Source organism: Euleptes europaea, chromosome 8 (genome assembly GCF_029931775.1).
Source record: "Euleptes europaea isolate rEulEur1 chromosome 8, rEulEur1.hap1, whole genome shotgun sequence".
In the NCBI taxonomy this organism is placed as follows: domain Eukaryota; kingdom Metazoa; phylum Chordata; class Lepidosauria; order Squamata; family Sphaerodactylidae; genus Euleptes; species Euleptes europaea.
The window spans coordinates 11558815-11585426 of record NC_079319.1 but is presented as its reverse complement, the minus strand read 5'-3'; the positions used below and the strand labels follow the sequence as shown (position 1 = coordinate 11585426).

Sequence of the window (26612 nt, the reverse complement as noted above, 5' to 3'; positions counted from 1 at the left end):
GTACCTTTGGGCATCATAAAGCAGAATACTTCTCCCGCTCAAGCTTCGTTAAACTGCAGAAGCCGTGCAGACTTACTGTTTGACCACCTCAAAGTCTACAGAAAAGGGAACCCATGGTTTGGGAACCAGCCAAGATGGCCAGCAGTTACTTCAAATATCACAAAGCGTAAAGACTGGTGAAAAGTGACTAAGTGACCAATGAGGAATTAAAATATGACCAAGAGCCAAATTTGTTTGATAGGAAGGCCATGATATCCTCAGATTTGAACAGAGAAGCTTGATAATATAATGCTTTAAATAAAAAAAGAAACAATTCAAAGAGGAAAGGCAACGCTTCTCAAAGAGATCAAAGCCATTACACTTCACAAATTTGCATTTCAAAGTCTCCCAGGTCTGCCTCGTGTTTCATATCGAGGCTAGCAATTTCAGAAAGAATACCCTAGAAGGGCTATCAATTATATTCATGAAAGAGACAAATTAGGTTAATTACATGCAACTGAAATACACAAGAGCAGCTCATAAGGCATTTTCGATGTGGCTCTTGCTAAGGGACCTACCGCCGCACTAAACAGTCATCTTATGTACTGCTGGCAAGAGGAAGATTTAAGCAGCAAAATATGTTTGCTAACCACTTGCAGTAGGTTTGTCACAAGCTCTGACTGCATTCAGTTAGGGCTTCCTTCCTTCTACTGAGTTGAGTCACATCCTCAAGTTCAGTTTCTTTCAAAAAAGAAAAACAAAACACATTAAGACGCCAGAGGCTGCAACCTGGGGCACTTTGATGCGGGAGTAACATGCTTCCTAAATGCTTTTTACGCATTATCTCAACAATCCTTATAAAGGAACCTTGATTACTTACCGTGAAGGTTCCTTCTGCTCTGAGAAGGAAGGCATCTTGATTGACGGGTGATTGCCAATAGTTGCTTGGGGAGGCAGGGACTAAAGTTGCTTCCTCTCTACTGGGTGGGATTCATCAACCACTCAGTTTCCTTCCTGCCCTGCTGGGGAGTGCAAGCATAGAGCGAGCTCTCTGCAGCTAGCCTGTAAGGTATTCAGAGTCATAGAGCTGGAAGGGACCACCAGGGTCATCTAGTCCAACCCCCTGCACAATGCAGGAAAATCACAACTGCCTCCCCCCCACACACCCAAGTGACCCCAACTCCATGCCCAGAAGATGGCCAAGATGCCCTCCCTCTCATCATCTGCCTACGGTTATAGAATCAGCATTGCTGACAGATGGCCATCTGGCCTCTGCTTAAAAACCTCCAGGGAAGAGCTCACCACCTCCCGAGGAAGCCTGTTCGACTGAGGAGCCGCTCTAACTGTTAGAAAATTCTCCCTAATGTCTAGACGGAAACTCTTTTGATTTGGTGTATTGCCAGCATATCATCCCTAAATTACAGACGAGGACTAAGAGCTATTTGAATTAACAGTGGAGATTTGGTCTACGGACATATGGTGTATATCAGTGGTTCCCAAACTTTTTGGGCAAACCCTCCCTCTACCCAAAACACACAACTGAATTAACACGGGAACGTGACTGAAAGCTTTCAAGATGAGGCTAAACATTCAATCTGTATCTCAAAAGACTTCATCTACACACACACAAATAATCCTGCACAACCTTGAAGACTAGAAGCCTGGTCACACCTTTCAATACAATATAGCATAATTAATTCTATGTACAACACCATAGAAAACACAAGTTTAAATGAATGTTTTAATACAAACTAACCTACAAAAATATTTTAATATACACATTCATTACCATACAGCTTTGTTACAGAGTGCAAAATAAGACAAAGATATGTTAGGTTGAGCCAGCATGGTATAGCGGTTAAGAGCGGAAAACTCTAATCTGGAGAACCGGGTTCGATTCCCCCACTCCTCCACATGAAGCCTGCTGGGTGACCATTGGCCAGTCACAGCTCTCTCAGAACTCTCTCAGCCCGTGCAAAGGCAGGCAATGGCAAACCACCTCCGAAGGCCACTTGCCTTGAAAACCCTACAGGGTCGCCATAAGGCAGCTATGACTTCCACCACCACGTTAGGTTGGATCCTGCAAATCTTTTCGGCTAACGGCAGCGGAGGAGGAACATGCTTCCATTCGCCGAACAGATCTGCAGCACCCAGCTTATTGTGTGACACCCGCCATGTTGCCAAAGCCCACTTAGTCAAAGAAAGAAAAAACCATTTAAAATATTTGCAATGATAGCAATTCTAAAGCTACATCGGTCTCTTACTAGCAGACTTCGAAAGGGGAAGTGAGAGTTGTATGCTGTTGGTTTAAAAAAAAAAATTAAAAGAGCTATGCTCAGAAACTATTCTAGCACCACTGTATTGAACATTTATTTATACAAGCGCTTGAGGGGGAGAAGGACATTACGCTCATATTAATTTTAGTATTTCCTCTTTCTTTAAATGTGGGGAATTTGGATACTGCACAAATGTTAATAGTTAGCTATTTTCTCAGTTGTTTAGAAGTTAGCAAGTTCAACCAAATATGGATATCTGTTGGAAATATCTTCTGTTGTGTCCTAATCTGCGGTAGGGTATTGGACATGAAATCAGCGCAACGTCACTGTTGGGAAGAGACCAGAGACACCATGGGATTCCCCATACTGAGACACTACGGCTGACTGGCGTGAGGAAATCTTGCTGATCCAGCATTACGCCGGGATTTCAGCTGTCCAACGAGGGGGCAGGATGGAGGACACCTCAGGCCAGCTTTTAAGAGAACGCAGGCCAAAGGAGGTACCACTCTGAAAGGAGAGCATAGCCCAGTGCTCCTCTGTACTTTTCGGCACCACAGTGCAGAGTGAAGACGTCCCCCAGCAGAACAAGAAATCCCCACTATATACATCATCCAGTTACAGTTTCTCCTGTTCCACTCCCTTTTCTAGTTTCGGGAACACAGCTTGGAGTTCTCACCTCCGATACTAGGGAAGTCAGTTGTTCTACCTCTTCTTAAGAGCAGAAAAGCTTGCCCTTTGGGAATAAATGCAGGATAGGCAAAATTGGCAGGCACTAAAACCACAAATTAGTGCCAGAGTTCTTTCTTTTCACCAACTCCCCTGGAAGACGCAAGATTTCACCGCTTTTCTTTGCACACTCACCCTCCTCTCTCTCTCACATGCAGCCACAAAATGGTGGAGGCGAGCCTTGCCGGAATGCTCCGTGATCCCCCGCACTGAAAAGCCACACCGTGCACCAGACATTATGGGTGAAGGCAGTCCTGGCTCTCCGAAGGAGGGAGGAAAGTCCCAAAGGGGAGTCTCTCCTGGTCCCGATCGGGGTCCCAGCGCAGGGGGCGGTAAACGGGAGCACTAAAAGGCGTGTCCCTCAGCTTTTCATGTTCCACCAGAAGTCAAATTAGTGCCAGAGTTCTGAATATGCTGTGCTTAAAAAAAAAAAATCTGCTCCAACAGAAAGCGATTTTACACAGATACACACACACCAGTGTACATGAGGAAATGTGCGTTATCTTTTATATGGCATAAATTATTCTGGTTTTGCTAGTCACAGGGAGGGGCACAGACTAATGGCACTAAAGCTGCATTCCCAACCACCAGAAATCTATTCTAGACACCTCTCTGGCTTCTTTTCGCAGTTTCAAGTCTATCATTGCAGCCATAAGGGATAGGTGCCTGCTTTGTAAATCCAGTGAATACCATGTTCTGTACTCTCATGAAACTGCCACAGTCACAAAACCCTTCCCATATGAGTGTTAGAAGCCAATCATGATTACTGGTGGTGGCAATGAAGGAAATAAACCCTGCATACAGTTTTGTGGGAGTTGGCCCCTAGTGCTTCAGAAGCCATCCATCTCTGGACTACATCATTGCTTGAGTTTCTTCAAACTTTGATAAGGTTTATATCCCTTCCCCTTCCTTTAGGGGGAAACTGTAGAATTAAAAACACCCCCAGCATGGGCTCAAAATTCAACTCATGTCAGGCTGAAACAAGTCAAACTGTGAATGTAATGAAACTTCAGATAAGAATTATGAGGTTATGAATGAATCTACACTCTTCATGATGGGTATATGTATGACATATCAATATGAAACACAGTCTTGCTAATACAGAATCTTCTTTTCATGGAAGTTCAGGGCAAATCTATTAATACACACAAGCAGCAGCAATTGGGTCTGGGATGCCTCCATTCTCTTCAGTGCAAAGTTAGAACCACACAAGCATTTTCTCCGTATGTGTAGAACGGCCTGCTCTATTGAAGCAAAGAGAGGGGGCCCTGAAAGGAAGGGGGAGCTCCAGCAAGTCCTCACTAGGTCATGGCAAATGAATTTTAGTTGCATAATATTAAAAAAAAAAAATCAGAGGGAAGCTACAGCACAGTGTAATCCTTCACCTCCTGGAGTCCATATGGCTTCTTCCACTGGTATGTTTAAATGCTTTTATCAATCACTCCCTCGCTTAAATTTTCACACTGATCGGTAAGGTTCCCATTTGCCAGTTAATGGCGGGCAACTGCCCTTCAGTTGGCCAGTGGGCGGAAGAAGGCCAGCTGAAGGGGGGGGTGATCCATCCAAGTGCACTGCAGCGTGAAGTGAAATAATGTCCCTTCCGGGTTTACCCTGGAAGTGACAGGGACGTTCCAGTATGTCCCTCAAAAAACTCTATGGAAACCCCGGAAGTGACAGGACACTCTAGCACATTCCTCCAAAAACCATATGGTTTCCACAGTGTTTTGGGATGGTGTTAGAGCATCCTTGTCACTTCTGGGGTAAACCTGGAACGGACATTATTGTTCACACAAATAGCTCCCCACCACCACAACCAGGAAGCCCCTGCTAGTGGAAAGTGGGGACCTGGCAACCCTACTGATAGGCCACCTTGGGCCTCCACTTTGCATGCACCGAGTTGAGCATCTTAGAAGTAACGGCATTGCTAACAACAATGGAAATACTCTTTTGGTGCTCATTGTATTTCCTGCTTAAAACTTAGCCGGAGAATGAATACCAGATTGGGCTGAAGCTGGCAAAAATGGAGGATATGCCCCTAGGCCCCGTTTCAGAAGGCTCCTAGTTCTTCAAAGTTCAGCTGGAAACAAAGTTTGTTTAAGCATGACAGGTTCCTCTTCACACTCCCAATGCTAACTGCTCCCATCTCATGCTCAGTGCAACACTGTGACATGTTGGTTTTAATCCCCCGCCACCTACTCAAAACAAGTTACACTACTTTCCTTCTATTGGAGTGTTTGGAAATCCAACCACACCAATATCGTTTTGAAGAAGAAAGAGCAAAGTCTACTCACAAGCTATACAAGTGCAACCTTTAGGACACAGCACCCAAAGAGGGACCCGGTTTAGAGATCCCCAGCCTACAAAGAACCTCTTTCTGTTTATTTCCCCCATTCCCTCGCAGAGGCACACAAAAGGTGGCTACGTAGTCTGACTACCATCTGCTTAGGAAAACTACATAAGGTAATGCACAGAATGGCACTCAACCTTGTAGTGTTGCTAGAGTGGTTACAGCATCGGACTAGAACCAGAAATCCCACTCTGCTAGGGAAACTCACTAGATCAGGGGTGTCGAACCCATTTGTTACGAGGGCCGGATATGATATAAATGTCACTTGGTCGAGCCGGGCCACTTGTACCATAAACTTTAAAGCCAGGTACCGGAGATACAAACTTTACAGAAAACACAGGCAAAGCCAATTAATGATAGTATTTTTTACTTTATTGTTGACTTAAAATACAAACACACTTAAAACAATAACATCTTTTCAGTATTTTCTTTTATTTAACAGTCTTTGATCATTGACAGCTCTGGACTGGGGGAGGGGAGTGGCTGCTTCGGCTTGCTTGGGGGCCAGATAAGAGCCCTCAAGGGGGCCGGATCCGGCCCACAGGCCTTACGTTTGACACCCATGCACTAGATGATCTTGGGCCAGTCATTCACTCTCAGCCTAGCTTAACCTAGCTCAGAGGGTTGTTGTGACGATAAAATGGAGGAGAGGAGATTGGTGTAAGCCATGCTGGGTCCCTATTGAGGAGAAAAGCAAGCTATAAATCATAGAATCATAGAGTTGGAAGGGGGCATACAGGCTAGTTAGTCCAACCCCCTGCTCAATGCAGGATCAGCCTAGAGCATCCCTGACAAGTGATTGTCCAGCCTTTGCTTAAACACTGCCAGTGAGGGGAAGCTCACCACCTCCCTAGGTAGCTGATTCCACTCTTACGGGAATTTTTTTTCCTAATATCCAGCTGGTACCTTTCCTCCCGCAATTTAAACCCATTATTGCGTGTCCTAACCTCTGCTGCCAACAGGACCAGCTCCCTGCCCTCCTCTAAGTGACAGCCCTTAAAGAGAGCAATCATGGCCCCCCTCAACCTCCTCTTCTCCAGACTAAATATCTAAGTTAAATAATATAAGTATCGCCACAAAAAAGTCCACAAGCAGAAAAGGAGGGCCTCCCTCACACAAAATATTCTGGCATCCCCAACCCCAAGGTGCGGCGCTGGGCACCAGAATGGATGGCTTTTTAACAATGACTTGGCACTTCCACGAAGGGTGTGCCTTTAAACAAAAAATAAGCCATGACAACTAAATAAACGAAGGTCTGTGTTCAGAGGTGTTCAACTGTGCATCTAGCTGAGCACAGAGGGTTGTTGGCCTGACTCAACAAGTCTTGTTATTATCCACAGCATTTCTAGAGCACCTTTCAAAGTGCTTCACGTACATTACCCAGGAATCTTCGGTACAGCTGTGTATGGTAAACTAGCATTATCATCCCTGCGTGGGGTTGAAAATGGCTTGCCCATTGTCATCACATGAAGCTGCCTCCTACTGAATCAGACCCTTGGTCCATCGACATCAGTATTGTCTACTCTGACCAGCAGCGGCTCTCCAGAGTCTCAGGTAGAGGTCTTCCACATCACCTACTTGCCTAGTCCAAGGAATACCAGGGTTGCTGTGCAGAGGAAGGCACTGGCAAACAACCTCTGTTAGTCTCTTGCCATGAAAACCCCAAAAGGGGTCTCCATAAGTCGGCTGCAACTTGACGGCACTTTACACACATGAATTAATTACCTCCAAAACATACTATCTCACGTCTTGCAGACTGAAGGTCGTGGCTTCCTTTACTGAGTCAATCCATCTCAGGCTGGGTCTTTTTCATTTATACCCCACACTTTTCCTATAACAGATTCAGGGCAGCTCCAGTTCATATTAGATCTCCAGTTCAAATACTACCTTCAGCTAGTACTCTGGAGACAGTTATCCAGTGTGCTTTCCAAAATGTACATCAAACTTCACTGTTACAGAGCACCTAATTTAGCTTATTCATGTGCCTTCATGTGGGATATGCATTCTACTGGATGCTGATAAGCCTTCTTCTTGGTTGTTATTATTCAAAAGGGAACATAAATGGAAAAACGTATTACTAGATCCCTGGCACCAGATTTGGCAACTTGAACCATGCCAAAAGTTAACAGACTATCTGTTTTAATAGCCTTCCTGCTTCTCCGCCTCAAAAAGGGAGCCACTGTGGCTGGGTAAACAGACTAACAATCTTGTTGGCAAAAGCTGGGTACCATGTTTGAAATGCTAGCTGCGCCTCGTAAAGATTGCGTGGCACTTGCTCCGACTTTGCAGTGTCCAATAAGCATGGCTACTAAGACTAATGCTATTAACAACTGCGAAATCAGAAGAGAGTGTATCGGAGACCGGAAGATGTCAGAATTCACCGGGTCCCCTTGTAACCCATTGTGTAATTAAAACCTTGTAGAATGCCACTCTTGTTCAATGTCAATATCCGAGTATTTAAGGAAGCCTGCCCTGCCAATTACATCGACAAGGCAATGCCATAACCCAGTTCCTATTGGATAAATTTAGTGCTCAGAACTGTTTCCTAACCACCAACTGCCTACGCCTGCTTAAAACCCACAGCAGGGAGGGCAAATCTTTCACAGAACCAAGTCCCTGCTGTTCCTTTGCTATTGCTTCTAAGATGACAGGGCCGAGGACGAAGCTATAAAATCTGCTGGCGAAAGCATTGGGTGGGAAGTTTTCGCTGTGTGGGGTGTGTCACCAGAATTTGCTGTAGAATTTAAGAAGTGCTCTGGAAAAGAAGCGGGGAGGGAAATAGGCTTTGCGACTTAAAGAAACAGCTCTTCAACGATTTACTCCTAGGATCTCCACCTAACACAAATGTTTTCACTCTGACCCTTGGGAACAGGAAGCTTTCACACAGGCAGTGCTTTCTCCGCTTCCTATTCCGGGTACTAAGCCGCTCCAAGCAATGAAATACACAGAAAAGTGTAGATTAGTGATGGCCCTCATCTCAAAAGGCTTTAAAACAATGATTAGACAAATTGAACTTCCATGGACACAAAAGAAGAGATGGTTTTTATATGCCGACTTTCCCTACCTTTTAAGGAGAATCAACCCAGCTTACAATCTCCTTCCCTTCCTCTCTCCATAACGGACACCTTGTGAGGTAGGTGAGGCTGAGCGTTCAGAGAGAACTGTGACTAGCTCAAGGTCACCCAGCTGGCTTCATGCAAAGGAGCGGGGAATCAAACCCAGTTCTCCAGATCAGAGTTTACCACTCTTAACCACTATACCACACTGGCTCTCAATATACATCTGGCAATATACACCACAGGCAATATACATCTGTATTTCAGTTGGTGGAGATGGACAGCAGGGGAAAACCCAAATTGGGAAAGCTCAGATGCATCAGGATGGCCACTGGGTAAATCTCTGATCTGAGCCAGCAAATAATTTTTTATGTTCTTCAGTCCCTGCTTACTTAGGAGCTCTGTCTGTACATCAAAAAATCTATGGTTCTCCGAACTGGCCTTCTGATCTTCAAGACAAAGCACACATCCCCAAAAGTTGATAGCCGAATGAATCCTTCCGCTTCTCTGTCCCCAACACTGATTACGGAAAGCACCAGAGATTGATCAAAGGAAAACCAATGACAAGTAGCTTTGCTTTTGTCCTGAGAAGAAAAGGCTGGCATCTGAAGATCACAAAATAAAAAGGGCAGCCGGCTGCCAAAAAGACACAAGTGGATAACTACCCTGTATGCATTTTTTTTACAGATCTCATGATTCCTGAGCTCATTTTGTAGTCTGAAGCATTTAAGAGTAGTCACTCGAAGCTATAGATCACTCCAATCGGATGCAGGAGTGAGACCAGGGCTGTGCTACAACAGCATCTGGGCGGCCAACCTGTTCATTAAAATTATTATGTTTAATTTAAAAAATGAAAAAGAGAGGTGTGAATATTTCTAAGCCCTACAGCTCAAGAGTGCCTTTTCTTTGGCTCAGTTCAGGACTTCCCCTTAAATTCTCCGCTCTAGTTTGCATCAAGGAAACTGCACTTCTCAAATATAGCCCAACATACAATTTCTCGTCAACCACAACTGCTCCCTTATTAAGCAACACTTCTCAATTCAGCTATACTTTCTCTTCACAGGCCCCTGGCTAGTGTCTTGCCAGGGAGGAAATGCTGCTGCCTTAACTATCACAGCACTGATGCTCTATAGTAAAGCTTGCAAAATGAATTAGATACAGAGCTCAAAAAAGCAAAACTTTCTAATCCCAAGGCACCAAAAAAGCACATTTGTAAGTGACCCAGCTACCTGGAATTTTTTTTGCCTCCTTGAAAACCAACTATAGGAATCACCAAACTGCACCTAATAGTAACATTTAGCTTGTATATGGGTTGTATCCAATCAATTTAACCGTGCAATAGAACTTTCCTCCTACCCCACACTGCCCCCCAACACCCAGCCTTCAGAATTTAGGGGACCCCAAAGAACAGAGCAACTGGCTCGGGCACCCCAGGGAAACTCAGACCAGCCCTGGATGGTTCAGGGCTTGATTAAAAACAGACAAAAGGAAGTATTTCTTCACACAATAGATAAACTGTGGAACTCCATGCCCCAGGATGTGGGGATGGCTGCCAACTTGGAAGGCTTTAAGAGGGGAGTGGACATGTTCATGGAGGAGAGGGCTATCCACAGCTACTAGTCAAAATGGATACTAGTCATGATGCATACCTATTCTCTCCAGGATCAGAGGAGCATGCCTATTATACTAGGTGCTGTGGAACTCAGGCAGGATAATGCTGCTGCAGTCGTCTTGTTTGGGGGCTTCCTAGAGGCCTTAGGCCACTGTGTGAACAGATTGCTGGACTTGATAGGCCTTGGTCTGATCCAGCACGGCCTTTCTTATGTTTCTTATGTAACAGCTCTGTGCTCTGGGAAAGGTCTGCAGTGGGAAGGGGGGAATTGGCAAAAAAAATCACCCATGTGGTTGACAGAAATGCTTTCCCGATGCTTAAAAATGACAACTGGATACAGTCTTCTGCACTTTACAGTGTTTAAGACACTTCACATATATTACTTACAACCCTTCACGACCTGGGATCCACATGTTTGAAGAGCTGTCTCCTTCCATATGTCACTGTGTGCCAACTACGGTCATCAGGTAGCCTCCTATTGGCGATCCCACCACTGTCTCATATCAGCCAGAGGCCAGGCTTTTTCCATCATGGCTCCAGCTGTCTGGAAGGAGATCCCCTGAAGAGGCGAAGGGGGGGCCCTTCTTGGGAGATTTTCGGGAGCTGCGGCAAGGCCTGCCTGTTTGCCAGGGCTTTTGAAAGTGTTTGACTTGGTAGGCATCTTTTAAGGGGAGGAGTGGAGGAGAGATTTGAGGCTTACTATTTGATTTTTAACTGAGAATGTTTTAAAACTATTATTGTAAGCTGCCTTGAACAAGGAAAGGCGGGATATAAATATTTTAATAAATAAACAAATCATTCTGCCAGGCAGGGGGGAAGGTTCTATTAGAAGAAGAAGAAGAGTTGGCTTTTATATGCCGACTTTCTCTACCACTTAAGGGAGACTCGAACTGGCTTACAATCACCTTCCCTTCCCCTCCCTACAACGGACACCCTGTGAGGTAGGTGAGGCTGAGAGAGCTGTGACTAGCCCAAGGTCACCCAGCTGGCTTCATGTGTAGGAGTGAGGAAACAAATCCAGTTCACCAGATTAGTCTCCACCACTCATGAGGAGGAACTGGGAATCAAACCCAGTTCTCCAGATCTGAGTCCACTGTTCCAAACCACCGCTCTTAATCACTACACGCTGTCTACACTGCAGTTTACATTGCATTACCCTACACTGCAGTTTAGAAGGGACTGAGATAGGGAGTTCACAATGCCTACGGCTGCCTAGTAAACCTATGGCAGAGGCTAGATTTCAACCACAGACTTCCTGATTTACAGCTTAAGTCGCTTCTCCTCTCTGCCCCTCTATGGAGGGGCCGTGACAGTGGTAGAACATCTGCTTGGCATGCAAAAGGTCCCAGGTTCAAATCCTGGCATCTCCAGTTAAAGGGACTAGGCAAGTAGGTGATGTGCCTGAGACCCTGGAGAGCCACTGCCGGTCTGAGTAAATACTGACTTTGATGGACCCAGGGTCTGATTCAGTATAAGGCAGCTTCATGTGTTCATGTGTATGCTGCTCTGGCAACAAATGATTACCCAAATAATCATCATTACAAAAAAAAAAGTCTGAAGAATCAAATACAACATTTCTATCCGAGTCACATGGCCGCCAGAATCTGAGAATACACCGAGGTGCCTGGGCTTGGTAGATGTTGAAAAGGAAGCTGGTTCTGCATAAATTCAGAGACTTCAAACCCAACAGCGCTGATGAGGCACAGGCATGCAGGTACATCCATGCCAGATGGCCAGTACTCAGGAAACAGCAACTGTCACACTGACACTAATCAGACTAGCAGGAGGGGCGCTCTTGGCTCTGCCGCATACGCGCACCAGGAGGACAAGAGGGAAGCGGGACTGCGTTCAGAGTGCGGGGCGCAACAGATTAAACAGAGCTCGCCTGCAAGAGAACATCCCAAGGTACTTAAACGCTCAATGTGGGGAATAAAACTTACAGGGCCCATGTTTATAAGTGATGAAAATGGAGGTCCCATGAGGCCGGCTTCACACTTTTACGGTGGGAAAGACTTGGTTGGAAAAACCCGCAAAGATCTCGAAGGCTATAAAATGGCAGGCTGCTGTTTAGAATATCACATTATTTTCTGTGGGCTTTCAGAAGGACTTTACAGATAGGGGAAACAGACATTTTATTGCAAAATCCACTTGCCGCTGTTAAAATAACGTAAGGGTAATATTGTAAATTGCCTAAAGCAGCAATGGAGAAACCGAGAGGAAGCCAGCCACCAGACCTCTGAAGCAGGCTTTGGGACACAAAAGCTTATGTCTCAATAAATTCATTAATCTTAGAGATGCCACGAGACTGCTGTTATTTGGGGAACTCTATATTCTGACAGGTACGGCCCAACCATGAGGCAAACCTAGGCAACTGCCTAGGGTCACCGATTTTGAGGGGCACAAAAAAGGCAAGGTTAGCCTCCTCTACTGGCTTGAAGAGAAAACTGGTATTAACTGGTGTCTAGAATCATCATATCTGTTGACTTTGGTCTTTTATAGCTGCCATGATGGAACATGGAGGGATTTCTTAAGAGTTTATCAATTTTTATTTTGACATTGGTCGTTCTGAATGCCCAGTAAGTAAAACATTCTAGAGTCCCATGTTTCTCTCTAATGAATGGAGACAAGGCATTGCCTAGGGCACCAAAATACCATTGGCCGGCCATCGGTTCTCACAACATGCTAAAGATCTTTCTGCCTTCTGAACTGAAACAGTAATGGCTATATCTAGCCATATTTCTGGAATTTTTAGGCATTATATAATATAAAAATAATAACTTGGAAGGCTTTAACAGGGGAGTGGACATGTTCATGGAGGAGAGGGCTATTCTTGGTTACTAGTCAAAATGTATACTAGTCATGATGCATACCTATTCTCTCTAGGATCAGAGGAGCGTGCCTATTATGGTAGGTGCTGTGGAACACAGGCAGGACAATGCTGATGCAGTCGTCTTGTTTGTGGGCTTCCTAGAGTCACCTGGTTGGCCACTGTGTGAACAGACTGCTGGACTTGATGGACCTTGGTCTGATCCAGCATGGGCCTTTCTTATGTTCTTATGTTAAAACAATCTCGGGCAAAGTTAAAGCATGGTTTAGCCACGTTGCTAATTTTGTAGAACTGAGGAAGAGATGAGGGGTGAAACTGCAAAGGGAGGCAACGATTGTGGTTATCATCCAAAAAAGAAAAATCGAGATACAGAAGTACATCACATCAGCAGAAAACTGAGCAGAGAAAAAGTCAGAAGTGGGAAAGTTCCAAGCCACATGATCTGCTTTGCTTGAAGTGCAGTTGCAGGCTGGTTTATAGTCTTCCTCTGTGTGTCCCAAAATGGTCATGGCCAAGCAGTCTGGTGGTCGCCACTGCACCTCAAAGCAGTTTGATAATCATACACACAACTGAAGGAAATCAAAGTGAAACTGAGGCCCCTTCTATACAATCACTAAAAACATAATAAGCTCACATCCCAGTACTATGTGCTTTGCTTCCACTGAGTGAGCTAATTATCCAGGATTGATTTCTTCCCAAGAGCAACAACAGATGAATGTAAAACCCATAATTATCAAGAAGCTTCCCCCCCTAAATTTGGTTCAGGCTCTGATTAACCTGCCTCAGAGGCGGAAATGGTTTTGCCGCAAGGTACCTGCTTCAGTACACGTGTCCCTAAGGACCGACTCAGCAACAACTCAAATTGGTGCAGTTAACAAATGGTTTAATTTTCACCCTGAACACATCTATTTGGGAATAAGTTCCACTAATTTCAGAAGAACTTGCTTGGAACACAAAGGTTGGAACACAAAGCCATATAGGTAACCTTTGAATCAATCATCTCTGAAACTACAGGATCGTTCTGTGGTGTTTTTATCAGAGTCCAAATTAAAGTACACTGCACACATAGGTATCATTCTGGGCATGAAGCTTCTAGCTGACAGGTTGTTAAGTGCCCGAATGCTTTCACCTGCCGGCTGAGACTGGGAACCTCTGCTTGCATTACACAGTGACCGTAAGGCAAATCCCTCTGACACCGAGATATTTTATGGGCCAGCTTCAGGGAGGGCTCAGACAGTAATCACTATTTTATGAGCTTTCATGAGCCACAGCTCCTGTTCTGAAGAAGTGAGCTGTGGCTCACGAAAGCTCGTACCTTACCAGAAATTTTGTTAGTGTTGAATTTTTGTTGGTGTTACTGGACTCTTGCTCTTTTCTCCTGCTGAAGACACTAACACAGGCTGCCCATCGTGATCTATCTACTATTTTATGAATTTGAGATTCAGACATGTTCGTAGTCAAGCAGACGACTTGGCACCAGGTTGGGGGTGGGGGACAAGATGCTGACTCCCTAGAAGACCCCCTACTTAAGTACCAAGCATCCAGCCCCTGGCAAATTATCCTTTTTCAGGACAGTGAGATCGTCCCTGGGGAGTTAAGCATAAATACAAACAGGGCCAAAGTATCCACATGATGCTGTCTTCTTGAGAACAAATCCAGACACGTTACTGGCCTGCTTGCCCATACATAAGACATTTGCAGCTCACCAACTGCCTACAGGAGCTGGGAGCTGTCCCACCTAATCATCCCCAAAGGATCTGACCTTGCAACTAGATGATCAACTATATACAAGCCTGGTAAAATGGCAACAGGCAGTCAGCACCATCCTTTCTCTGGGGGAACAAAGCAATGTCATACTGCAATACCCAAAAGCCTAATGGGAAACCATGATCCTGAAGTCTAAGCAGCTCAATTCTAAAGCACGATCCACAAACTAGAACTTTCATGCTAATGTGGGGAGATGCTGAGAGATGGAGAAGTCGGATTCCTTTTCATCATTAATGGAAAACGCAATAACCGTGCTGCCAGACAAGGCAGTATAATAAAACTGTTGAGAACATCCACACATCTTCTAAGCCTAAACTGGCCATCCAAAGCCTTGACACAATTTATAAGTGGCAATCAGTTTATAGACGGAAGAGAGTAACACAGCTCCCGGAGGCAGAACTGATCTTAAAGAGGAAGAGATACAGCACCCACCCCAGCTATGACTGTGGCCTCTAGGCTGTGAGTCACAAAAATATATGGCAGACAATATAAGTGAAAAGCTTACTCAGACTCTGCTGCTTATAACCACCTTGTGTTTTAGCTCTTTCAAGTGTTCAAAGTTCTTCACAAGTCTTTGCTCCTCCCTAATCATAATCCTGTTTCAGCCCTGGAGAGATTTAAGGGTAGGGCACAGTTCATTGCCAGATCTGCGCTGGGTTCACGACTCAGCAGGGAAGCTGATCCAGGAGCCCAATCCCAATGATCGATAACTGATATGGGCAGACATACCACAGGCAGAGAAATGTGCCAAGTTGGGGCCTAAGAAAGGAGCAGCCAGGGAGGAATCTGAAAAAATATATATAGGTAAAGGTAGTCCTCTGTGCAAGCACCGGGTCATTACTGACCCATGGGGTGACATCATATCATGACATTTACTAGGTGGACCCTGTTTACAGGGTGGTTGCCATTGCCTTCCCCAGTCATCTACACTTTGCCCCTAGCAAACTGGGTACTCATTTTACCGACCTCAGAAGGATAGAAGGATGAGTCTACCTGGAACCGACTTTCATCGGGATCGAACTCAGGTCATGAGCAGAGCTTTTGACAGCAGTACTGCAGGTGGGAGGGGTCTAGGAAAGGAGGAATGAAACAGGGAGTAGTCTAGAACAATGATGGAGGAGACTTCCATGTGGCCAGGGGCTACACAAAAGACAGGAAGGCTGAAGTTCAGATATGGTCTTGAAATACTCAGCCAGACTCCAGGAACTCCAGCTCCCCATTAAAGCCAAGCCGATGGTTATTAAACTTTTCCATGCAGCCTATAAGACAGGCTTGTAAACAGTCAAACTCTCCATTTACAGGTAGTTCACAGTAGGTAGCCGTGTTAGTCTGTCTGGAGTAGTAGAAAAGGGCAAGAGTCCAGTAGCACCTTAAAGACTAACAAAAATATCTGAAGAAGTGAGCTGTTTCTCACGAAAGCTCATACCCTACCAGAAAATATTTTTGTTAGTCTTTAAGGTGCTACTGGACTCTTGCCCTTTTCCATTTACAGGGAAAGCTATCAAAGAATGATCTGGAGATAAGTCAGGTCGAGCTTTCCACCCAGCAAAAATGCAAGAGCTAATCTATGGTAGCTGACAGAACCAGAGACGGGAATTGTTTTAATCTGGTGTCCCAAGCAGAGGACTTCTCTTTTAGGGCATGTATGGTGGCTCCCCATACTTTCCCTTGTCAACTTGGATCTCTTAGTCCTTCACTCTGCAACTGACCCTTATTCCCTTTCTCATATTCTCCACCCACCCCTCCCAGCATCATCTTCTGCCAGCGGGTGAGGACTTTTCTGTTTTGTCTGGCAGTTCCTCACTGCTTCTTGTTGACCTTTCTTCCCGGACATGTGTTTTAATTGCTTTTAAAATACTGACATGAGATTTTAATCTTGTTTCAGTGTTTTCATTATTCGCCACCTTGGGGACCTGAGACTGGGTGGAAAGGTGGCTTTAAAATGTTTTTAATTAAATAAGCAAATAAAAATGCACCTTGTCCCACACTTGCCACTATGTTTCCACTACCTTCAAGCAACTGTTCGAAACGTGCTTCTGCAAAGCCTTTTTTACTATTCATTCACTAGGCCATACGCCCACATTTCCTCCAGTACTTCTGTTTAACCCCTATCATCCCCTGGCCTCTGGACGGGGACCTGACCAGAACACAAAGCTACCTCTGTTGTCATCAAAGATACAACAACAATAATAGCAGCACTCAGCTCTCACTGGCTTCCCCCAAAGCATTAGGCACTTCCACAATGAGATGCTGGCGGGGCAAACGTCTGCCACTAGAGAAGTCAGGTGAATTTTGCACAGAAAGATTTGTAACAAGACTTCATTCTCCTGCTTAGTGCCTTGGGGTTCCTCACGTGGTGCTGGGAAGGAATGTGCCCCAAATCAGAAGAAGATATACGGCGGCTTTCTCTACCACTTAAGGTAGGATCAAACCGGCTTACAATTACTTTCCCCTCCCCACAACAGACACCCTGTGAGGTAGGTGAGGCCGGGAGAGTGTGACTAGCCCAAGGTCACCCAGACAGCTTCATGTGTAGGAGTGGGGAAACAAATCCAGTTCACCTCTGCCGCTCATGTGGAGGAGTGGGGAATCAAACCTGGTTCTCCAGATCAGAGTCCACCGCTCCAAACCACCGCTCTTAACCACTACGCCACGCTGGCTCTCCACGCAGGAGAATGACGCCGAGCCAACCTTTAAAACAGCTGTCTTCCCACTTGCCTGGTCTGATGAAGCCCTGCTTTTGTACACTGAAAGAAAATGTGGTTACATTCTTTCACGGCTTTAACCCAACTCCCCCCCTAGAAAACTCACTGTGGGCCTCCCAGCAGTCTCCAGTGGGTCACGCTTGCTTTCCAGAATGCTACAGATTCAACAACATGCCTCATCAGCCATTCGTTAAGCCAGTGTGTCAGATGAGTAATGGAAGGACATCTTGCCAGCTGAATGCCGGATGGACTGCTGGTCTGATCCTGCAGGCTCGACTTGAGCTCTCGTGGACTTTGAGGGCTAACTAACTTCTGCAGGATTCGTTTGCAAGGCTGCTTTGAGTGTTTTTCATTTGCCCAGGGAGAACAGCTTAAGCGTTCTTAACTGAAAATGTTTTTAACTATTATTGCAAGCCGCCTTGAACCACAAGGAAAATGGTTGAATAAATAAATACTTTATAATTGCTCCAGACTTTGAGACATCTTTATGACTAAGATATTTTGACAACTTCATTTGTGGCTGAAATATAACTTCTCCTCACTTAAGAGGGAAACACACACGGGGGTTAGTTGCCCATTTGTAAGGAAGCATAAAACAGATGAGGAAGTGTTACAGAACACAACGTACCAAGAGCCATAAAGATTTTTAGAAAGTCATGTACATTTGTAGTCTGGAATTGTGATTGTTTTGACCACTGAAAAAGGCTATTTGGCCGAAATGCGTTTGGTCAAAGTCCATTTCTGTGATTGTACATTTGTGTTGTGTGTTTACATTAATATGTTGGTTTGGTAGGCTATTGCAGGGCCTTATATATGTTATTGATTTTAATCTGTAATAAATATATACATATTTTGTACTGATATAACCTTTACATAGTATAACCTTTATCTTTTGCCTTGAATGTTGATTTTTTCTTGACTTTGGTTAATTAATAAATAAATAGGCTTTATTAAGCCACATGAATGACTTCACCAAGCTACCTATTACAGAACTAGGCATCTCTGGTTCGGTGCATGCCCACCCCCCATGTCCTCTGGTGGTAGAAAGTGCTGCCAAGTGCCAGCCAACTTCGGCAACTTGTGTGGTTTTCAAGGCAACTGACTATCAGAGGTGGTTGCTTGCCTCTGCGTAGCAACCCTGGACTTTCCTGGAGGTCTCCCATCCAAGTACTAACCAGGGCCGACCCTGCTCAGCTTCCGTGATCAGGCTAGCCTGGGCCACCCAGGTCAGGGCCCTGAATTCTTTGCTAGTGCTAAATTACAATCTGGATGAGAGGGATCAGCCCTTTGGAAGATGTGTGGAATATCCTTTCAGGGGCAAGGGATGGAGCTTGATGGCCTTTGGGTCCTTTCCCATCCCATATTTTGTTAGCTTCCTTCCAGTGGCAAATGGACCCTTGTCGTCAAAACCACAAAGTTGATGAAACAGGGAAATTCTGAATTATGCAGCATCTCTCTAAGGTTTATTGACTCACCTGAAATCACACGTGAAAATTACAGCTGTGCGATGATTCACAGTTGCCAGATATTTATTCCTCTCTCTGTGTAATATTTCGTTTACAACAGCCTGAGATGAAAGGCATTATTCACGCTACCCATAAAACTAGGCAGAAATCTATAGTGAATGAATGACATACTCTACATAAGCCAATATAAGCGTTCATCCTCTGAAAGGACTTAGGGTAATTAGGGAAAAAAACAATGTGTCATCTGGAAGAGAAGCCAGCAAAGCAAGAGACCCCATGTACTGTTTGTTTTAAAATAAGTGTGACACCATCACCATAGTGGGAGAAGAGCAGCACGCAGGGCTGGAAAAATATCCACCATCTTTCTGAGTGCTAGCATTGAACGTTAATATAAGCCAACATCAAGATGTAAGGGAACAACCCAGTACAAATCCCTGAGTACAAACGTCAGGTAAGCACACATGAATCTGCTCTATATTAAGTCAAGCAATTGTTCCATCTAGCTTTGAACACATGAAGCTGCCTGATACTGAATCAGACCCTTGGTCCATCAAACTCAATACTGCCTACTCAGACTGGCAGCAGTACTCCAGGGTCTCAGGCAGAGGTCTTTCACATCACCTACTTGCCTAGTCCCCTTTAACTGGAGATGCCGGGGATTGAACCTGGGACCTTCTGCATGCTAAGCAGATGCTCTACCACTGAGCCAGGGCCCTCCCCTGATTAGGAGAGATCAGGCTAGCCTGGGCCATCCAGGTCAGGGCCTGGATTATCTATTCTGGCAGCGACTCTCCAAGGCCTCAGGCAAAGGTCCTGTTCCTACACATCCTTTTTAACTGGAGATACCAGAGACTGAACTTGGGGCCTACTGCATCAAAAGCTTACTGCATACTGTTATGGTCTGAACTGAAGTTAGTGGCCAGAGAATGATCTCAGGTCTGGAGCAGATGAATACTTACAGGGGACGTCAGCTTGGAAACCCACATAGGAAGAGTGGTCATTAATGAAGCAATAAACAAGGTTTTAGTTGCCTGAAGCCTAGAATTTTTCTACCCCTGCCATAACCTCAAATAATATATTTTTAAACTGACATTTATAGGCCGCCTTTCACACAGGGACTCAAGGCGGATTACACACAGTGAACCAGTACAATCACACAAAAAATGGGACGTTCAATAACCAATGCATTAGGATTTTAGAAGTAAGGAACCACCAGAAAGAAATGAAGCATAGCGTAAGTATTCACATGACACGTTAAGCGGTACAGAAATTACATCAAGAGGCTCCTACTTACAATAAGCTAAACACAGCAGTATAGACCACAGTCCTTAATCACTTATCCAAGCAAGTTTGTAAAACCGTTTTGTGCAGTGCCACCCTATTACCCGCACAGAAAAGGCCCCTTGAATAGTTCAGTTTTGCATAGTTATTCAGAAAGCCAGGAGAGCGGGAGTCTTCCTAACCTCCTCAGGCAAGCCATTCCACAAGTCGGGCGGGGTGGGGGAGCACAACGGAGAAAGCACGTGTATGGACAGTTGTTGATTTTGCCCCTTTGCTGGTTGGCACCCGCTGAAGCCCCTGCTGACTTGAGCAAAATTAACGTGGTGGAGCACTGGGAGGCGGTCCCACAATTAAGAGGAGCCAAGGCCATGAAGGGCTTTGTATATGATAGCAATACCTTAAACCGAGAACTGTAACAGATAGAAACATAGAGTTGGAAGGGGCCATACAGGCCATCTAGTCCAACCCCCTGCTATCAGCCTAGAGCATCCCTGGCAAGTGTTTGTCCAGCCTCTGCTTAAAGACTGCCAGTGAGGGGGAGCTCACCAGCTCCCTAGGGAGCTGATTCCATAGTTGAACGACTCTTACTGTAAAAATCTTTTTCTAAATTTCCAGCCAGTACCTTTCCGCAAACAATGTAAACCCATTATTGCGAGATGGGCAGCCAATGAAGCATCTGCAGAATGGGAACAATATGTTTGTTCCATCTAGCTTCCTTTAAAAGCCAAGCCACGGTATTCTGGACCGGTTGAAGTTTATGAGTAGTTTTTGAGGGGAGACCAATGTATAATGCATTACAGTAGTCTAGATGTTACTGTGGAGTGGATCCAGGTACCTTCTCAATATAATAATAATATAGTAATAAACAAGAGCCAATATAATCTGTAGGACAGAATTAAAGGCTGAAATCAGCACAACTCAGCCGCTGAGAGTTATCAGTTACACTAGAGGAAATATTGTCTTTCGGTTGTACTTTACAGGAAAGAGAAAAATAATATTTGAAGCAGCTCTTCACAGCTTTTTTGCAGGATTTCTTGACAAGAGCAGCCAACGTAAGTCATTCGATCCCACAAATGCAGAGTAGTCTTTAGCAGTTTGACCAAAGAGTCAAAAATATCAGTTTATATTTAGAGAGCGGGCGGGACACGGCAGCTGCCTGCGGTAGTCCCTTTTAACGCAACCTCATCCTGCAAGGTGAGCATGCACAGGGAGATATTATGAGGCTGCGTAGCAGACAGATGAAGGGTTGGGCTGCTCACAGATGAAGGAACAGAAAGAGAGCTTGAAGAAAGGGAGGAAGGGTGCTGATTATATCACAAGCGACTAACAAGAGGAACTAAGATAAAAGCGATTGAGAGGTTCCCAAGGAAGTTAATTGTTTCAGCAAAGGGATCAAGCAATGCTAAGATTAAAGAGCTCGAGTTCACATGGGAAGATAGCTGTGAGTATAGTCAACTATGTGAGTGGGCAGTTGTTGCAGACACAAAGGGACAGATTTGGAAGGCACGGGCGGAGTGTCAACTTAAGGACCAAGTGGGCCAACAGGTGAAGGGGATGCAACTGGAAAAGAAGAGTTGGTTTTTATACCCCGCTTTTCTCTGCCTTCAAGGAGTCTCAAAGCAGCTTACAATCACCTTCCTTTCTTCTCCCCACAACAGGCACCTTGTGAGGTAGGTGGGGCTGAGTTTGGAGAGAACTGTGACTGCCCCAAGGTCACCCAGCAGGCTTTTATGTGTAGGAGTGGGGAATCAAACCTGGTTCTTCAGATTAGAGTCTGCCACTCTTAACCACTACACCACGCTGGAGTTTTCTAGAAAGAACTTCAGAGGAGCTGAGCAACATTAATGGGTGGAAGGGGAAAAAAGTTACGAGTCAGCATCAAAGAACATGAATACATGGTGCATTCAGCAAAAGGTACACAAGCCAAAAAGTGAATTTATAACTATTGTCTTTGCTGGATCTGATCATGTTTTCATTTGTCTCCAACACTGGCCAGGTGGAAGTCCCTTTCCAGGACATTCAGTAAATATGTGCTCTAGGCTTCTAACAGAGAGAAGTATATTATCTCTCAGTAACCCACAGCCACCGATTGATTTACCCTCCATAAGTTTATCCTTTTTCAAAAGCTTTTCACCGTGGTGTAGTGGTTAAGAGCAGTGGTTTGGAGCGGTGGACTCTAATATGAAGAACTGGGTTTGATTCCCCACTCCTGCCCATGAGCGGAGGACACTACACATGAAGCCAGCTAGGTGACCTTGGGCTAGTCACAGCCCTCTTAGAGCTCTCTCAGCCCCACTTACCTCTATTGTGAGGAGGGATATTGTGGGGAGGGGAACGGATTGTAAGCCGGTTTGATTCTTCCTTAAGTGGTAGAGAAAGTTGGCATATAAAACCCAACTCTTCTTCTTCCTAACTAGCAGTCATAGCCGCATCACACTGCACATAAATGAAGGAGGTGCAAGGTTAGGATCTGACCAGAGACCACTTGCCAGTTCTATATTCTGAACAGCTCTCTACAGTATGAATGACCACCCCCCCCCCCCAGTAAACTGCTGGCACTAAATAAAACTGAATAGTTAAACAGCAGGAGTGACAGAAAAGTGAGGGCACACGTGGAGCAGAGGAGGCGAAGGAGAGATTGCTTCAGATCAGAAAACAGGAAGTTAACACAGGGAAGGAGGAAGAGAAAACCATGAAGGAAGAGAGCTGAGTCAGATCTACCTGGAGCCGAGTAGGGGACATGCAGTCTGATTCTGTGCATATTTATCCTTCATTCAATGGAAGTAAGGAGACACAGGGCTGCATTTCCTAAGATGCATTGGCAAAAGGGTGTAGGGCATGAGAAAAATAATGTGGAAGTTGCACAGGGATGGTTAGCTGGGAAATTATTTCACACAGGGAGTTGCCACAGAGACTTTGGGGGGGTATAAATCTTCTGGAGCCAACAGAGGCAGGACTGGGAGGGGGAAAAGCATTTATTTGGGGGGAGGGTTAAAAATCTACACAGTGCCACAAAGGGAGAAGAGGATATGTATGTAAACTGCCGTCAAATCACAGCCAACTTATGACAACCTAGTAGGATTTTCAAGGCAGGAGACTAACAGAGGTGGTTTGCCATTGTCCTCCTCTGCATAGCAACACTGGTATTCCTTGTTGGTCTCCCATCCAAGTACTAGCCAGGCTGCCCCTGCTTAGCTTCTGAGATCTGACAAGATCAGGCTAGCCTGGGCCATCCAGGTCAGGGTAGAGAATTCACATCAAAAACAAATCCATGTTGAGGGAAGGACAGAGGACAGGAGCAGTTACAGGGAAGCGGACAGAGAAGAGTCAAGAAAGGAGAGTCTTGAAAAGATGCAGGCGGAGTCTAACATCTCACACATGGGTATAAAAGCAATGTGGAGCAGAGGAGTTTCATTAGCAAGCAGGAAATCAGTGCAGGAAAGGGCCACAGTAGAGGGGGGAACTTGACAAGAATTCATGAGGGCAAAGGGAAAAGACGGGGGGGACCAGGTAGTGATCAAGAAGAGGAAGATAATCAGGGTCCAAACAGAAGGGGAAGTGGTGTGTGCGTGTGTAGGAAAGAATCAAAAGGATCAAGGAGAGAATAAACACCTGAAAAAAAGAGTGGAGTGCAAAAACTGTCCAAAACGAAAGGGAGATTAAGATTGGGGGGGGGGGGTTCCCAAAAGGAAGCTATTGTGATATAGGAATAGGTCTAAGAATACAGATGGCAATACAGAATAGGAAAGGAGGAAGATTTTCCCTAGTCTAACCTAAAGTACAGAGAAGCAGAGCCAGCGAGGCAGGAGGAAAAGTGGAAGCTCGGGCTAGTCCCGCCCAGGAGACAGGAAGTAGAATTTTTAGTCCTGCCTCCCCTAGCAATAGGTGAGAATAACCCAAACTGCAAGATGGCCTTCCCTCAGAGCGGGAACAGTTAGATTCAAGTCCATTAGCACCTTAGAGACCAACAAGATTTTCGGGGTCCAAAGCTCCGCTACTGGACTCAAATCTAACTGTTCTACTACAGATGATACCTGCTTATACCCTGAAAAATCTTGTTGGTCTCTAAAGTGCTACTGGACTCGAATCTAATTGTTCTACCACAAACGATACCCTTTGAAATTATCTTCAGTGAAGAGAGAAGATTATATTGGGGGAAGCATCATAAAACACAGAAGCAGACAAAAAAAAAACCCAAAGCAATGTTTGGGAGGGGGGAGCAGGAATGAGGAGAGCTTGACAAGAATGGAGGGGAGGAAGCACACACACACACACACAGATAATTCACAATGGGTAGCCGTGTTAGTCTGTCTGCAGTAGTAGAAAAGGGCAAGAGTCCAGTAGCACCTTAAAGACTAACAAAAATATTTTCTGGTAGGGTGTGAGCTTTCGTGAGCCACAGATATCTGAAGAAGTGAGCTGTGGCTCACGAAAGCTCATACCCTACCAGAAAATATTTTTGTTAGTCTTTAAGGTGCTACTGGACTCTTGCCCTTTACACACACACAAAGGCAGAAAATGAATGGACGGGATTAAATAAGAACACAAGAAAGGCCCTGCTGGATCAGAAAGAGGCCCCTCAAGTCCAGCAATCTTTTCACACAGTGGCCAACCAGGTGCCTCTAGGAAGCCCAGAAACAAGACGAGTGCAGCAGCACCATCCTGCCTGTGATCCAAAGCACCTAATGTATTAGGCATGCTCCTCTAACACTGGAGAGACCGTAAGAACATAAGAAAAGCCCTGCTGGATCAGACCAAGGCCCATCAAGTCCAGGAAGCCCCCAAACAAAATGAAGCCCCCAAACAAAATAATGCAGCAGCATTATTTTGCCTGTGTTAAGAACATAAGAAAAGCCCTGCTGGATCGGACCAAGGCCCATCAAGTCCAGCAGTCTGTTCCCACAGTGGCCAACCAGGTGCCTCCAGGAAGCCCACAAACAAGACCACTGCAGCAGCACCATCCAGCCTGTGTTCCACAGAACCTAATATAATTATAATAGGAACATAAGTAAAACCATGCTGGATCAGACCCAGGTCCATCAAGTCCAGCAGTCTGTTCCCACAGTGGCCAACCAGGTGCCTCCAGGAAGCCCACAAACAGGGCGACTGCAGCAGCAATAACCATGCCTGCGTTCCAAAGCACCTCTTATAATAGGCAAGCTGCTGTAGTCCTGGAGAGAATAGATAGGCATCATGACTAGTATCCATTTTGACTAGTAGCCATGAATACTCCTTTCCTCCATGAACATTTCCACTCCCCTCTTAAAGCCCTCCAAGTTGGCAGCCTGCGCCACATCCTGGGGCAGGGAGTTCCACACTTTTACTATGACAATCCCAAAAGGTAGTGTGTGGGGGGGGAGGGGGAGAGATGAGATGCGAGTGGAGATGCCCGAAACAGGAAACGGTTTTTTTCTGGGGGGGGGGGGGTAAGTAGCCGTTTTGGCCGAGAGGGGGGGAAAAACGAGAAGCGCCAGAAGAGGGAAGAAGCCTAAAGCGGACCCACGTGGGAGGGCAGGAGGGCGACGCAGCGCGGTGGGAGGGGGGAGGACGAGGGCGGTTTCTATGGAGACGGGAAAGGTGCGCGTGGAGCGGGGGACGCTCAGGGAGAGGCGCGGGGGCAGGGCGAGTCCATGTGTGTGTGTGGGGGGGGAGCTCCACAGAGCGCCTCAGTCAGACTCTTCCATGAGGACGCGGGAGGGGGGGGGTCCCAGACATTGAGAGGGGGAGAAAAGCGGGCGGGGGTCCTAGCTTTTTTTTAAGCCTCCCCCCATTTGCCCCCTTTGTGGTACTCACCGCGCTGCCCCCTCCCCCGAAGCTGCGGGGAGGGACCGACCTGGGGCAGCAACGCCGGAACCGCCCGCAGCCGTTAAACCGCCGCCGCCGCCACCAAGGGAGACGACGACGACGACCGCCGCCGGGCGTGCGTGCGTAAGGCGCGTGCGTGCCAGTGACCCGGATGTACCGGGTAAGCGCGGCCCCTGCCTGTTGGGCGGTTGCTGTGGCGGCGGCGGCGGCTGGCCAAGCAGTGCGCATGCGCACTTGGCACCCCAAAAAAACCCCCGCCGCAACGTTTTTAGGGGAAAAAAAATCTTCCGTTTCTCGGACTGTAGGTGGGGCCGAAGTGGAGCGGGCGGGCAAAGAAAGGACTATCTTGGGAAAGGAAGTTTTCCGACCGAGGGTGCAATTTTAAACCCGCTTTCCGGAACGTAAACCCATCATTTCCCCGACTTTTTTTATTTTGTCTTTACAAGGCTTCTTACATCATTCTCCCTTCCTGCCAATTTATCCTCACAACAACCCTGTGAGGCTGGGCGTGGGTGACTAGACCAAGGTCATCCGTAGGGTTGCCAACCTCCAGGTGCTAGCTGGGGATCTCCTGCTATTGCAACTGATAGCGATCAGTCGCCCTGGAATAAAATGGCCGCTTGGGCAATCGGACTCTATGGCATTGAAGTCCCACCCCAAACCTCACCCTCAGGCTCAGCCCCCAACATCTCCAGGTATTTCCCAAGCTGGAACTGACAACCCTAACTACACCACTTGGGTTGCCAACCTCCAGGTACTTAGCAA

General features: G+C 46.0%; 1 protein-coding gene across 1 annotated transcript in view; it reads right to left on the bottom strand.

Annotated features, from left to right (window-relative positions):
• Window positions 1–25874, bottom strand: part of CYRIB (CYFIP related Rac1 interactor B) — a 92809-nt gene extending 66935 nt beyond the window's left edge. The window contains exon 1 of the mRNA XM_056854508.1: window positions 25836–25874. The gene's annotated coding sequence lies outside the window, so the exon portion shown is untranslated. The remainder of the gene's footprint in view (window positions 1–25835) is intronic.
• Window positions 25875–26612: the final 738 nt, after the last annotated feature.